Below are 13,411 nucleotides of genomic sequence, written 5' to 3'. Positions count from 1 at the left end.
CAAGAAGAGCAAAGTTAGGGATCCAGTGTCGGAAAAATCCTATTAGGCCCAGAAAGGAGAGAATCTGGTCAGCTGTCTCTGGAGGTTGGAGGTCGCAGATGGCCTGGGTGCGGTCGGCTTTGTTGTGGGGGTAAGGTGAATCCCCAGGTAGGTTACTGAGGGTGTAGACAGTTGGGCCTTGGTTGGCGAGAGCCGAGATAATTGAGGAGGTCAGCAGTGTGTTGTTTTGAGAGGCTGAGAGATGGGCTACAGAGGAGGAGGTCATCCACGTATTGGAGGACTATACTGGGGGTGAGAGGGCAGGAAGCGAGGTCCCGCGCCAGAGCCTGGCCAAAGAGGTGGGGGGCTGTCGCGGAAGCCCTGGGGAAGAACCGTCCAGGTGAGCTGACGGGAAGCCTGGGTATCCGGATCTGTCCAGGTGAAAGCAAAAAGGAAGTAGGAATCAGGGTGTAGGGGGATAGAAAAGAAGGCGTCTTTGAGATCGAGGACCGTAAAATGGGTGGTGGACGGGGGAATATGGGAGAGCAAAGTGTATGGGTTTTGCACAACTGGGTGGAGGGGAATTATTGCTTCATGGATCAGTTGGAGGTCCTGGACCAGGCGGTAATCTCCTGAGGCCTTGCGGACAGGCAGGATGGGGGTGTTGCAGGGAGAGTCCATGGGGATGAGGAGCCCCTGGTCTAAGAGTCTGGTGATAATAGGTTGTAAGCCCCTTAGATGAGTTTCAGAAATGGGGAATTGGGGCCTGGATGGAAACTTGGAGGGGTCTTTTAGACGGATTAGGACAGGGGGATGGTGTGTCGCTATTATGGGTTTTGAGGTATCCCAGACCTGGGGGTCTATCCGGTTGGGGGAGATGAGAGGAGGGAGAGGGTTCCGCTACCAGACAGAGGAGGGGGAGCAGGAGTTGAGAGGAGGGGGCCTTAGGATCAAGCCTGGCCAGTTGGAGAGGCCCCTAATTGGAAGAGAACATCACGACCTAGCAGAGGAACCGGGCAGGACGGTATGACTAAGAAAGAATGAGTAAAAGGGAGCCTCTCGATGTAACATGAAAGGGGGACGGTCTGGAGGGGGAAGGACGGCTTACCGTCGATGCCCATAACCGAGATCTGGGAAGGAAAAACTGGCCCAGAATATGTAGGCAAGACCGAATAGGTAGCCCCCGTGTCCACCAGGAATGAGATGGACTTACCTGCTACCTGTAGCGTTACCCTGGGCTCGGCGCGGGTGATGGGGGTCTTTCGAGTCCGGGTGATGTCAGTCGTCAGCCAATTCCAGGAGTTCGAGTAGTAGAGCCATCGGGTCGGTTCGCCCTCCGCGTGGAGGCGCTGAGGGAGGGCCGGCCGTAGGGCAGTCACTTTTCCAATGGCCTGCTAGCCCGCAGCCAGGGCAGGGCTTGGAAGGAGGCCGGGGATTGGGACATTGGCGAGCCCAGTGCCCCTCTTTTCCGCACTTGAAGCAGGCCCCTGGTGGGGTTGCCTTCGGCGGGTCCCGTGGATGTTGTCCATGGGAGATGGCCAGCCGCAGGGCGGCTACGAGGGCTTGGGTCTGTCGGCTGGACTCTACCAAATCTTCACGGGCATTGTAGACTTCAAAGGCCATTTTTACCAGGTCTCGGATGGGAGTCTGGGGGCCGTCCTCTGCCCGCTTAAGTTTTTTTCTGATATCAGGGGCTGATTGGGTGATAAAGAGGGTGGCCAAGACCGTTGCGCCTGCGGGGGTGTCAGGGTCCAAGCGGGTGTAGAGAGTTAGGGCCTCTGTAAGGCGGGTGAGAAAAACGGCTGGATTTTCATTGGGCTCTTGGGTTATCTCTTTTAGCTTTTCGAAGTTGACAGTCTTGTGGGAGGCAGCCTGCATACCAGCCAAGAGGCATTGGATCATTAGATCGCGTTTGCGGCGACCGTCTTGGCCGTCCTGATAACTCCAGCCCGGATCGGTGCCAGGAACGGTGCCAGGAACGGCAGTGGCTCCGACGGGCATAGAGTTATCAGTGAGGTGGACCTGATCTGCGTGGTTTCGGGCAGCAGTTTGAATTCGTTCCCTCTCGTCGGGTGTCAGAGTGGAAGATAGGATCACAAAGATGTCGTGCCTGGTTAGATCGTAAGCTTGAGAGAGGTAGCGAAATTCTTTGATGTAGCGGGAGGAGTCGGCGGAAAAGGAGCCTAATCGCTTTTCTATTTGAGAGAGATCTTGAAGGGAAAAAGGGAACATGAACTAGAAGGTCTGGGTCCTGGGAGTCGTGGTGGTGGGAGGGGGTGTGTGAGCTGACTGGCGAGGAGAGGGGTGATGAGAGAGAGACGGAGGGAGAGGAAGCGGGGGAAGGGGGGGGGCTAAGGGGGAGGTTGCCGGGGGGAGCGGGGGAGCGGTGGGGGGCGATGGAGTGGGCTCGGGAGGGAGAGGGGCCGGTCCAGGGTAGGGTGGGGGTTGGAGAGGAGCTCTGGACGGGGGAGAGGCGAGAGATTCGGGTGGGTCGGCTAGTGGAGAGGGGTCATCGTCAAAGGAAATTAGGGGCTTGGATGTAGGAGATGTCTGTTTGGCAAGGATCTGGAAAGTGGAACAGTCGACGCAGAGGGAAGGGCGGGAGCGTAAATACCAGAAGGCCTGGACGTAGGGGACCTCGGACCATTTGCCCGTCCTGCGGCAGTAGTTATCTAAATCGCGGAGGATGTTGAAATCGAAAGTTCCTTCAGGAGGCCATTTAGATTGATTGTCTAGAGGGTACTGTGGCCAGGCCTTGGTGGAATAGAATGTGAGCCGCCTGCGGCGGAGATCTTGAGAAAAGCCGAGTTTTGTAAAGTTGGCCAGGAGACACCCCAGGGGTGCCTTAGGATCTGGTTTGGATTCTGAAGTCCCCATGACCTCCGGTCTGTCCCCGGGTGAACAGAGAAAGAGAGAGACGTCTCTGGTCTCAATCTCTGGTCACGGTGGATCGGAGAGCAGTCAGGCGGTTGGGACGTCTCCACAATCGCCCGAGGCTCGGAGGGAAGACGGAGGAGTCCCTGACGCGGCCGCGGTTAAGGCCAGGGAGTCCGGTGGGTAGGGTCCCCGGGGGTCCAGGGGAACGAAGGAGGGACTTACCCCGCTTCTGCCAGATCGGGTGGGTGAGCAAAGGTCCCCGGTCGGGAGGGGTGGTCCCGCGGTAATTTGTGGGGCTGGGTACCCCTCCCGGGTTTCGGCACCAAATGTAAGGAACGGCACCAAAAAATGGAGGAGAGCTTAAGCAAGCTTTATTTGGGAACGCTCCCGGGCGAGGTTCACTGATCCGAGAGAAAGGGGCCAGAGAAGTCGCGCCCGGGTGTGGGCACGAACAAAATTTATAGGGGTGGACGCAGGGGAGGTGCTTGCTGTGTGAAGCAGCCCTTTTTGGGTGTTGTGGCAATGTCAGGTGTCGGTTGCATCAGCCACTTTGGCGGGGCTTCCGTCTGGCTCCCTGGGCCCTTCCCCGGACCTGCTGGCCTTATAATTACATCAGTTTTTACACTAACCCATAAAGTATAAGGGTCCGTCCATTCCCTTCCACCCACTACAACAGCTTGTTAAAAAAAGAAAAGAACTAGTTCATGACCCTTGTAAAAGATGGTAAAGAAGACTTTATTCAGGAAGGGACTACTGCATTGGGGTTTTGCAGTAGGGATGTGAGATCAAAGCTCAACTCCAAATACAAGGACACATGGATATTTATAGCCAAGAAGCAGGGTGGGGGTCAGTGGGTGGAAAATTAAAAGAGAAAACAGCAGAAATCAGGGGGATTCTTGCTAGACCCACGCTCTACAGGATCTTGCCAAAGGTGGACCAAAGTGTTGAGATACCAAGGATAGGGGATTTTCATTAATCTGTCCCAGCAGGATTCTTACTAAAACTGGATAGAGGGGCACTTGAACTCAGCCCAAGGTTGGGACCTAGCAGAAAGAGGAGCTCGACTCCTTTGGTTAAGGAGAGTCTTTGTCAAACTTCCCCAACACTTCAGGGTCAAATGGGGCGCAAGGGAGAAGCTAGAGGGGGCTGAGGAACGTGGGGCGGGAATGAATGGGAAGAGAATGAGAGCCGAGTGTCCTGGGAGTCGGAGAGATGGAGCATCTGAAAGGAGGGGGCGCTCAGCTGAACTGAGTCAGCTGCAGTGAATAAATTGAACTCCGAAAAGCATGGAGATGTTTGATCTTGAAGGGAGGAGATCCTGCTGATTGGTGGGGGGCAGAGCCATGTTGGGGTGGGCTGAGGAATGAAGTAGAGACAGCTAGTAGAGCAACTCTTCAGCAATGTGTGGCTGTGAAGGAAGGAAGGGGAGAGGCTGGTCACCGGAGGCAGATGCCAGGCTCAAGGATGGCTCACATGGTCAGAATTAGAGCAGGGAGAAATGGAAAAAACATGGAAGACAAAAGTATGGCTGAGCACCCTGCAGAGGTTGGAGGGGTGGGATCCAGAGAAGAGGTAGAGGGACTGGCCTTAGGAGGGAAGAGAGAAAATAGGTGCAGGTGCAGGACAATGTATGGGGTTGGTGGTGAAAAGTTGAGGCGGTTCCCATTTGTTGGCATTTATTTTCTCTAGTAGAAGAGGTTATAAGCTGCCAGTGAGGGGTGAAGCTTTGAGTGCTCTGAGATAATCATTTCAGAGAACGAGAAAGACCAGGTTGAGGTTGGTGACTATAAGGCTGTGAGCGTGTGTGTGTCTGTGTCAGTCTTCTGGATGCAGGCTTGGAAAAGGTAATCATTGGACACATTCTTGGTTAGAGTTTTGATTGTACTTCCAACGAATAGGGGAAGGAGTTGATTACAAAGTGGGCAACATGAGGGAATTTGGGGAGGGATGGAACTATTCTGTGAGGAATTGTGTTTGGATACACAACTCTGAATTTGTCAAAACCCATGAAACCATACACCACAAAGGTGAATGTTATTTTATATATAAAAATAAAATCGAACCAGCGTGTAGAGGGAAGATGGAATTCAGGCTGTGGTAAATGAATCTCACTGTATTACGAGTTCTGATGTTGTGATTTATAATAATGTTAAAAAACAAAATTCAACCAAGTAAATTTGAAGATCTAACTGGCTCTATTCAATGGTTATGAATTGGGTGGCATCCCATCTAGTAAACAGAAGGTCATTCTTAAGAGCTGTTCAAAATGGAAGGATTTTCTACAAACAGGAGGGTTGGGCAAAAGAAGAGAAAGGGCTATTTGGGGTCAGGACATGTGAGAGAAGGCGTGCACCCAGGTGTTTTTTTTCTTTTATCAGGTACATTGCTGCTGCTTCCTCTTGGTGAGAGGGATGGAGAGGGCCCAAGTGACAGACAGTCTCATTGGTACTGACCAGAAAATTCCAAATTTTCTGGATTATACTTCCGGGGAAGGTCAAAACTGCAGTTACGTCACGTATTAAATCTAGGTTTGATATCATGCACTTTAGCACAAGTGATGCCATTTTGGACCTGTGGTTTTTCTCTGTAACAATAAATGTATGTTTTGGTCTTTCTCCACGGTTCCTGGCTCACAGCTCCCAAAACGTTGGGATTTCTTAGGTAACAAGAGCAATGGGAGCATCTTTTGTTAAAATATTTGGTCTCTTGTCCTCAGTTCCTGAAATCACTTCAGAGCCTTAAAGATTAAATGGGTGTCTTGTTATTCAAAACAAGCTTCTTTCAACCGCGCCTGAGTTTATGTTAATGAGGTGACTTGGGAAACACCCAAGAATGGGGGCTGGTTGCCAGGGAAATGAACCACAGGATTGGAGAGTTGGAACTTTCAGTCCCACTCAACCTCCTGGGAGGGAAGAGGGGCTAGAGGTTGAATCAGGGGTCACATGAAACCCCCATAGAAATCCAAAAGGACAGGGTTCTGAGTTTCCCAGTTGGTGTGAGTACATTGAGGTGCTGTGAGTGTGGTTCTCTTGGAAAGAGAGCATGGAAGCTCTGATACCTGTCCCCATATCTTGCCCTATACATCTCTTTATCCTGTTACCCGAAAAACTGTTCACCTCTTGGTGGGTGTTGAGCCAGAAGACACAATTGTAGACTGTATGGGAAGATGCAAGAGTCTGGGCTCACTGAAATCATTCCTTTGATATGCACCTCAGCTAGCTGGGACCAGTATCCTGTATTTTCACATCCTGAGTTTCCTCTGGGCTCACCGTAGGGAGTGGCTGCAGTCTGATGGCGGCTGGGTGGCAGGTATTCTTTTTTCCTGAGTTCCCTCAGGGCTCACCAGCTCACTTTGGAGGGCTGCAAGTGCTGATGACTGACATCCTTTGTTTACTGATATGGCAGGAAATATTCCATTTCTCACAACCAAGCCAAAGATCAGGAGAAGGATTTATTATTTGCTGCTAAGTAAGGAGATCTTTCCCAACAGCAAAATTGGGGAAGTTTTATGCTAAGGGTACCTGCATATTCATGAGGGGGCTCGAGCAGAGGAGAATTAACATAGAATTGGGGCAAAGGTTGATAGAGTCCAAGCTTTAGTTGACTGAAGGGTCAGATAAGGTCAACATCATCCTCTTCTTGGATGGGGCCCTTAGTTCCTGCAGAACTCAAAGATATGTGTCAGTTTGTGATGCATATCCCTTGAAGAGGACCTTGGGACTATTTTATCACTGATCTATGGATTCTTGACTTCTTTTCCTTTTTTCCTGCATTCACTCACTTTCCTTAAGATCATTAGTTAGACATGTTTTAGTGCAAGCATCGTGGCCAAGCTTAGATCACAAAATGGCTTAGGCCAAAAGTGGCTTCTCATGTCAAGAAAGCCATACCTGGTTCTCTCTCTCTGGGGACCTCCTACTCTACCTGCTTACAATCTGGCTGTTCCTGAGTAGTATCCTTTTATAACAAACCATTAATCCCATAAGTAATATGCTCTTCTAAGTTCTCTAGAGCTGCTTTAGCAAATCAAATGAACCCAAGGAGGGGGAATGGGGACTTCCCATGTATAGCTAGTGGGTCTGAAGCCCAGGTGACAACCTGGGCTTGCAGTTGGTGTGTGGGGATGTGGAGTGTGGGCCGTCGTGGGGCTGAGCCCTTAACCTGTGTGATCTGACACTGCAGTCTCCAGGTGTCATCCAACTCAGGGGCAAAGAGTTTGCCTTACAGATGGCGGTGAATTCCTTGCTTCCTGAGGTTCACAAAATACCTTGAGATTTTTGTATCTGTAAGGAGGTGGCCTTCCTAATTTCTCTGATAAAGCTGCTGGGAACCTAAGAGTTCCCAGTCTCTGGAAGGATCAGACAGAAAAAGTAAATGTTTCAATTCTGCTTACAAATGGATAATTTACCAAATTGCTGTAAGTCATGATGAGCTTAAGGGAAAGGTTTCCTTACATCTGGAAAAATACAGATTAAAAGCCAGTAGTATTTCAGACAAAACCAAAAAAATTATAACCATATTCAGTTTACTCAAGTTTATGTAACTAATCCTTTTTTGTTAACAGTTTTATGAAATCAGAGTTTCCATTAGACTTTTTGAATATCTTACCCAGTTCAGCAGTATGATTTAAAAGTTATCAAAAAACTGGACTTGTCAAAAAGTCCTTTCTATAAATCTTCTTGAAGATGAAGCAGTTTTGCCAAGCATCAGTTTAAGTATCTTTGAATGATAAGGGACTTAAAAAGTCAAGGTTAAAGATCTGATTACAATGTTTTTGACAAAGAAGCTTAACCAAGTTGCTGTGACATACGACATTTTAAGATAACAACTAGAATTATAATATACCAGGGCATATCCAAATTTCAGAAATTTTATATAATTTTTAGAATGTCTGTATTAATAGCATTTATCCATACAGTATATTCTAAGTAGTTTTATCACTCGTGGTAATGCTCTCCATGTAATTTAACATACCAAATGATACTATTAAATAGTTCTCTCTGAAATGCCTCAAGGCCCCTCTGAAACATCCCAAAGTTAGCTGGAGGGCAAAGGAACTTTAAGTAGATATTTGAGAAGTTTGTGAAAGATATCAAAAAGTTTCAAAACTCTAGGTAACCAAAGTGACAAAAGATTTCAAAAGCAAATACAGATCACTTAAAGGCAAAGAAACTCACACAATCTGTTATCAAAAGCAGCTATCCAAGAAAACTTTTTTCTCTTAACAGGCAGAGAAAACCAAGTCCAGTCTTCACTTACTGGTCCTGGAGCTCATAGCTCATCCAAGTGCACATTTCCATTTCCACTGACCAAAAGTGAAAATTGGCAGCTGGCCAAGCAGGGGGAGAGGCAGGAAAAATCCCTGGAATGAATAGTTCCTTCCAGCAGCTGCTGGAACTTACTTGAGAATCCCGTGTCAGGGCTGGCTAGCCATGAGCAGCCCGTTCACCGAGGTCAACCCTGCAAGTCACTGCAGCTGGCAGCTCCAACTCAGGATTGCCAGAAGCAACTAGATGCCCCAAGAGTGCAGCCCCACGTTTGGTGCCAAAATCTGTTACAGAACTCGGGTTCGGCTGCTCACGACTTAAAAGCCAATAATTGAGAGGCAAGTGTCAGAAGGAAGGAAAGATGCTTTAATCAGAAAAGCTGGAAATCTGGGGAAAAGGTGGGCTCATGTCCCGAGACCAGCTCTGAAGATTCTGCTCAGCCGTGACAGTTTTTAAAGGGAAAAAAGGGGGAAGAATCTCAGTGAATCATTGAGGCAGGAGGTTGGATTCTGCATCATTCTCCATTGTGTGCAGGCTCTCTGGTTCTCTTCACTGTTATCTTGCCCAGTGATCTGCCTGCAGGATTGCTATGGGGGATGTTGGGGGTAGGAGCTAGTTATTCTTTCCAGGAAAAGAATCAACAGGTTAGGCAAGGCATGGTGTGCATTCAGGAGAGCATAAGCCAGGAGTTAGGTTAAATTGCCTAGTGCTCTCATTCCTGTATTTAGGTTTTTGAAGGTTAGAGGCGGGGAGGAATGGGGCAAAAGAGCTGCTTTCACAGGTAGATAGTGTCAGAATTGAGTTGAATGGTAGGGCACTCAACTGGCGCTGGAAAACTGCTTGTTGGTGTGGGGAAGCCTCTCGAATGTTGGAATTGGTCCCAGAATCATTACAAGTGAATCACACAACCACACTGAGATACAGGGGTGGGGAAGAAAGAACTTTCAGAAACAATGTTTTGACTGGGAACCATGAGGCTAAAGACAGAACTGGACACAGCTCTCTGATTAATTTGATTCTCACAGTGGTATGTAGCAGTTCTGAAATGATTTTATATGTGGACTAGGTTTGAATAAGCAAATTCATCCTAGATCATGAGTCATAGGCAGGTTTCTCAGTGTCAGAAGTTACCATAAGAAAATCTGGCTAGAATGAACCCTGTGAACTCTGGTACTAGAATGGAATCAAAATACGAAAAAAAGAATACACATTCATGCACACATGCAGTGAGGAGAGCCAGGAGGGCACATGTGGTGGGAACCAATGACTGTCGCGGTTTAAGGTGAAGCCCTCTTGTTTTATCAGAACTTGTCCTTTGGAAAAGCCGAGGTGGGTCTTCGCAGTTGATCGCAGCACCTCTCCTGTGTCTTCTTTTTACCATTCAGACATGCGAAAGCTTCTTGACTTGACGCGCTTTAAGGATGTTTTGAACAGTACTGGAACGTAATGGAGAAGGATTGTGATCCACTCACATGAGTTTAGCAAAAGTTTCACCAGGACACTCAGCAGTCAGGTGTTCTTAACCTGTTTTTGTGCCATCTGTGGAAAGTAAACAGCAGTGCAGTCGAATTTTTAGACCTTTTCTCAAAATGTTTTAAAATTCATAAATTTAAATATATAGGATCACAGAGGAAATCAGTTACAATAAAAGAGATAAAAATATTTTACATTGCGATATAGGACTATGTGCTTCTTAAATAAGACCTGACAGCAGTTTGAATAACTACTATAATTTTGAAGTAGTGATGAGCACCAACAGTATTTCAACTGTTATTTGATATAAAAATATCTGTAATTTCTTTTAGTGACAGTCACAGATAACTCAGTACTACTGTAACTTGTTGCCTACATTCATAATCAAAGGGAATGCTACATTTCAGTTAGAGGTTCATGAAATAAAATATAGTTTTTCCCCCATCCAAGTTTGTGGACTTTGTTGTTCTGCCTTTAGGAGTCTGCAGACCCCAGATTTGATCATTAGGACTTCTGGGTGCAACAGAACTCTAGGCAGTTGAGTAGGAAACAGATGAGACTCAAGCTTCGAAAAGTATTTGGCAAGGCATAAATAACCATTATTCCATTCAAGTAGCAATTGCTGCTCTATACAAAAAAATGTGATGATGTGGTACAATGGCTTATAACTGTGGAAAATCATTTTGATGGAGTGGGCACCAAATCTGCAGAGGCTGAGGTCAACACTGAAGGGCAGGGGACAGTTGAAAATCATCGTGGAAACCTTGGGCTGAGCGGTTAAAGGCAAGACAAGGAAACATCTCCTTTATTAAAAGCTGTCATGTTAAAAGGAAATTGTTTTTCTGCCAAAAAGGATAGGTGTTATCTTTCAATGCTTCGGTTAAAAATGGATTCCATTCACTTAGCGTATATAGCCACTGTATTTTATGATAAGTATCTTCAATAGTCTCCCCCTACACTTGCATACCACTTTTTAAAGTACATTTGCTTCTTATCTTGTATCTAAAGTAATTGCTCTGTGTTGAACAGTCATCTACTTTGTCAGTAGCAATATTGAGACTAAGGGGGTCACAGTTGTGTCAGCAGGGAAAAATGGGTGTCGTGAGACCCACTGGCTTGTTTCTCAGTGCTGGGCATTCTGCTAAAGATAAACTTCGGTAGAAAGGTGATATATTGACAAAGAGACACAACGAATTCTGTAGTGAGTTTAGTGAAGTAAATCTCCCCTAGAAATAAGAAATGTGTGCAATGTATTGCAGCTTTTGAAATGTAATAGGCAAGTTTCATGAGCATTTTGTGGAGAAGATGGCCTGGCCCATTCTTTCATTCATTTGGATACATATTGAGCGCCCCATCCAGCCACTGAGCAAAATCGCACCCACACTTAGTTGCATCCGTTCTCCCATTCTTCTTCCCGCTTTGTGCCTGCTGCTGTTGCTGATCACTCTTTCTCCTCCTGCTACTTGGCACCACTCCCCTGCACGTCCCCTCGCCTAGGCCCCTTCACATTTGCATTTCTTACCTGGCTTCTCCTTACCCTGCTTTTTCATTCATGTCATCTGTTTCATCAGGAAGAGGACAGTATCTCATGTCTCCCCCTTCCTTTTTTTAAAATATTTATTTATTTATTTTGGTTGCACAGGGTCTTAGTTGCGGCAGGTGGGCTCCTTAGTTGTGGCAGGCATGTGGGATCTAGTTCCCTGACCAGGAATCGAACCCAGGCCCCTGGCATTGGGAGCACAGAGTCTCATCCACTGCACCCCCATGGAAGCCCCCGCCCCCTTCCTTTTAACTAGTCCAAAGTTTTCATGTCCCAGCTCTGTCTTTTAATGAGAAAAAAATGTTCCATGCAACTTTGCCCTGAATTATCTGTCTCCTTATTCTCAAAACAAAATTAGCTAGAAAAATTGAGACAGACACTTTTTTTTTTTCTGTCTGGCCAGTGTTCCTTTTTCCCAGGTGAATCCAAAGCAGAATATATCTAAGACACAGAACTGCAAAGATTGACCGATATGTAGGGGAGATTAACAATGGTTTCAAATATGGTGACTCTTGCTTTTTTTCTCTTTTTATCAATAAGCTTTTCAGTGTACACTCAAAACTATTGAGAAAATATACTGCAGCATCTTACTACATTTGCTTTTTAATCTGCAAAGCTTGGCTTTGTTTCTTGCCTGTTCCATGCACTGTATCTTGTCCTAACTAGATCCTAAGCTTCTCAGAAGCTGGTGAACTTCATCCCTACATGTGCTCTTAGGCATTTGACAGATGCTCAGTGTATTCTGGGTTTTTTTTTGGTGAATGAAAGGAAAACACTAGTTTTTAAAACAGCTTTATTGATATATAATTTACAGAGCAATATAATTCACTATTTTTAAGAGTATAATACAGTAGTTTTCAGTAAATATACAGAGGTGTGCAACCATCACCACAATCCAGTTTTGGACCATGTCCATCACCCCAAAAAGATCATTGTGCCCTTTTGCAGTCACTCTTCATTCTTACCCTGAGCTCCAGGCAACCACCACTCTACTTTGTGTCTCTATGGATTTGCCTGTTCCGGAAATTTCTTATAAATAGACTCATATAATATATGATATTTAGTGGCTGGTTTCTTTCACTTGGCATGTTTTTGTTTTGTTTTATGTTCAGGGAAAGACTAATTCCTCATTTGTTTCCCCTGTACTAAAATTCTACAGAATAATATTGGGAAGGTATAACAAGCATTCAAAATTGGATGGTCTCTTTTTTTCAACAAAATTGTAGCAAATCCTTTGCTGACTTGAAGGATTTGGGGCCCTGCAACAGGGGGACACACTAATGGCAGGAAGAGCTAACCTTGCAGTTTAACTAAGTTACAACCATGACTCCTGTTATGACCACCACGACTGTGTTCTTAGGGATCAGAGTAGAATTAGTCGTTTCCGTTTGCTGAGCCCTTATTGTACGGTGGGTCCCACACTAAACCCTTGTTGAGGATTGCTTCATTAATTGCTTTATTAATACAAAACTTTCCAAGGAAGGGAACTAAGACTGAGAGATTTTAACTGAGAGGTTAAAAACCACTTGCCCAAGATCACATAGTAAATATCAGACTGAAACTAGTTCTTTCAGGCTCCAGAACCCATTTTCTTCTTAACCCATATGCTCTCTTACTAATGAGAAGCTGAAAAAACAAAACTGGCCATGGAAACCAAAAAACCACAGCTGCCTGCAGCCAGGCATGGTGGGCTGGGGCGCTCTGCTCCCTCAGTTACCCCTGTGCCCTCACTCATTCCTGCCCCACGAGAGAATTCTCTTCACAGTGGGCAGTCAGTACTCTTAGAAGTCCGGTTTCCCTTATCCAAGAAGTTAGAGAAGTATGACATTTTAAGAATGAGTTCCACCCCTAAAGTTCTGTTTCCTTGAAGGTAGAAGTTAATTATCTGGGAAATGTGTTTATTCAGAACAGCTCATTGCCAGATAAAGGAGATATATGTTAACAAACCAATTTGCGATTTTGGTTACAAGACGGTGAATCTTAAAATAATGTGCCAGGTTAATCTCCCTTATTATTATGATTTTTTATAAATTTATTTTATTTATTTATTTTTGGCCGCATTGGGTCCTTGCTGCAGTGCGCGGGCTTCTCATTGCAGTGGCTTCTCTTGTTACAGAGCGTGAGCTCTAGGGCGTGCGGGCTTCAGTAGTTGTGGCTCACGGGAAGAGCGCAGGCTCAGTAGTTGTGGCACATGGGCTCAGTTGCTTCACGGCCTGTGGGATCTTCCCAGACCAGGGCTCGAACCCATGTCCCCTGCATTGCAGGTGGATTCTTA

General features: G+C 46.3%; 1 protein-coding gene across 5 annotated transcripts in view; it reads left to right on the top strand.

Moving 5' to 3' along the window:
* Window positions 1-13,411, top strand: part of ACADSB (acyl-CoA dehydrogenase short/branched chain) — a 40,226-nt gene that overhangs the window by 12,049 nt on the left and 14,766 nt on the right. Inside the window, exon 1 of one of the 5 annotated variants that reach the window (XM_082854745.1) lies at window positions 2,880-3,032. The exons of the other annotated variants lie outside the window; for them this stretch is intronic. The gene's annotated coding sequence lies outside the window, so the exon portion shown is untranslated. Of the gene's footprint in view, window positions 1-2,879; window positions 3,033-13,411 lie in introns of those variants that run through there. 5 annotated transcript variants of the gene reach the window in all.

The sequence above is a fragment of the Leucopleurus acutus genome, assembly GCF_964270905.1.
Source record: "Leucopleurus acutus genome assembly, chromosome: 14".
Classification (NCBI taxonomy): domain Eukaryota; kingdom Metazoa; phylum Chordata; class Mammalia; order Artiodactyla; family Delphinidae; genus Leucopleurus; species Leucopleurus acutus.
The sequence above is the reverse complement of the archived record's forward strand: the minus strand, read 5'-3'. Positions and strand labels throughout refer to the sequence as shown.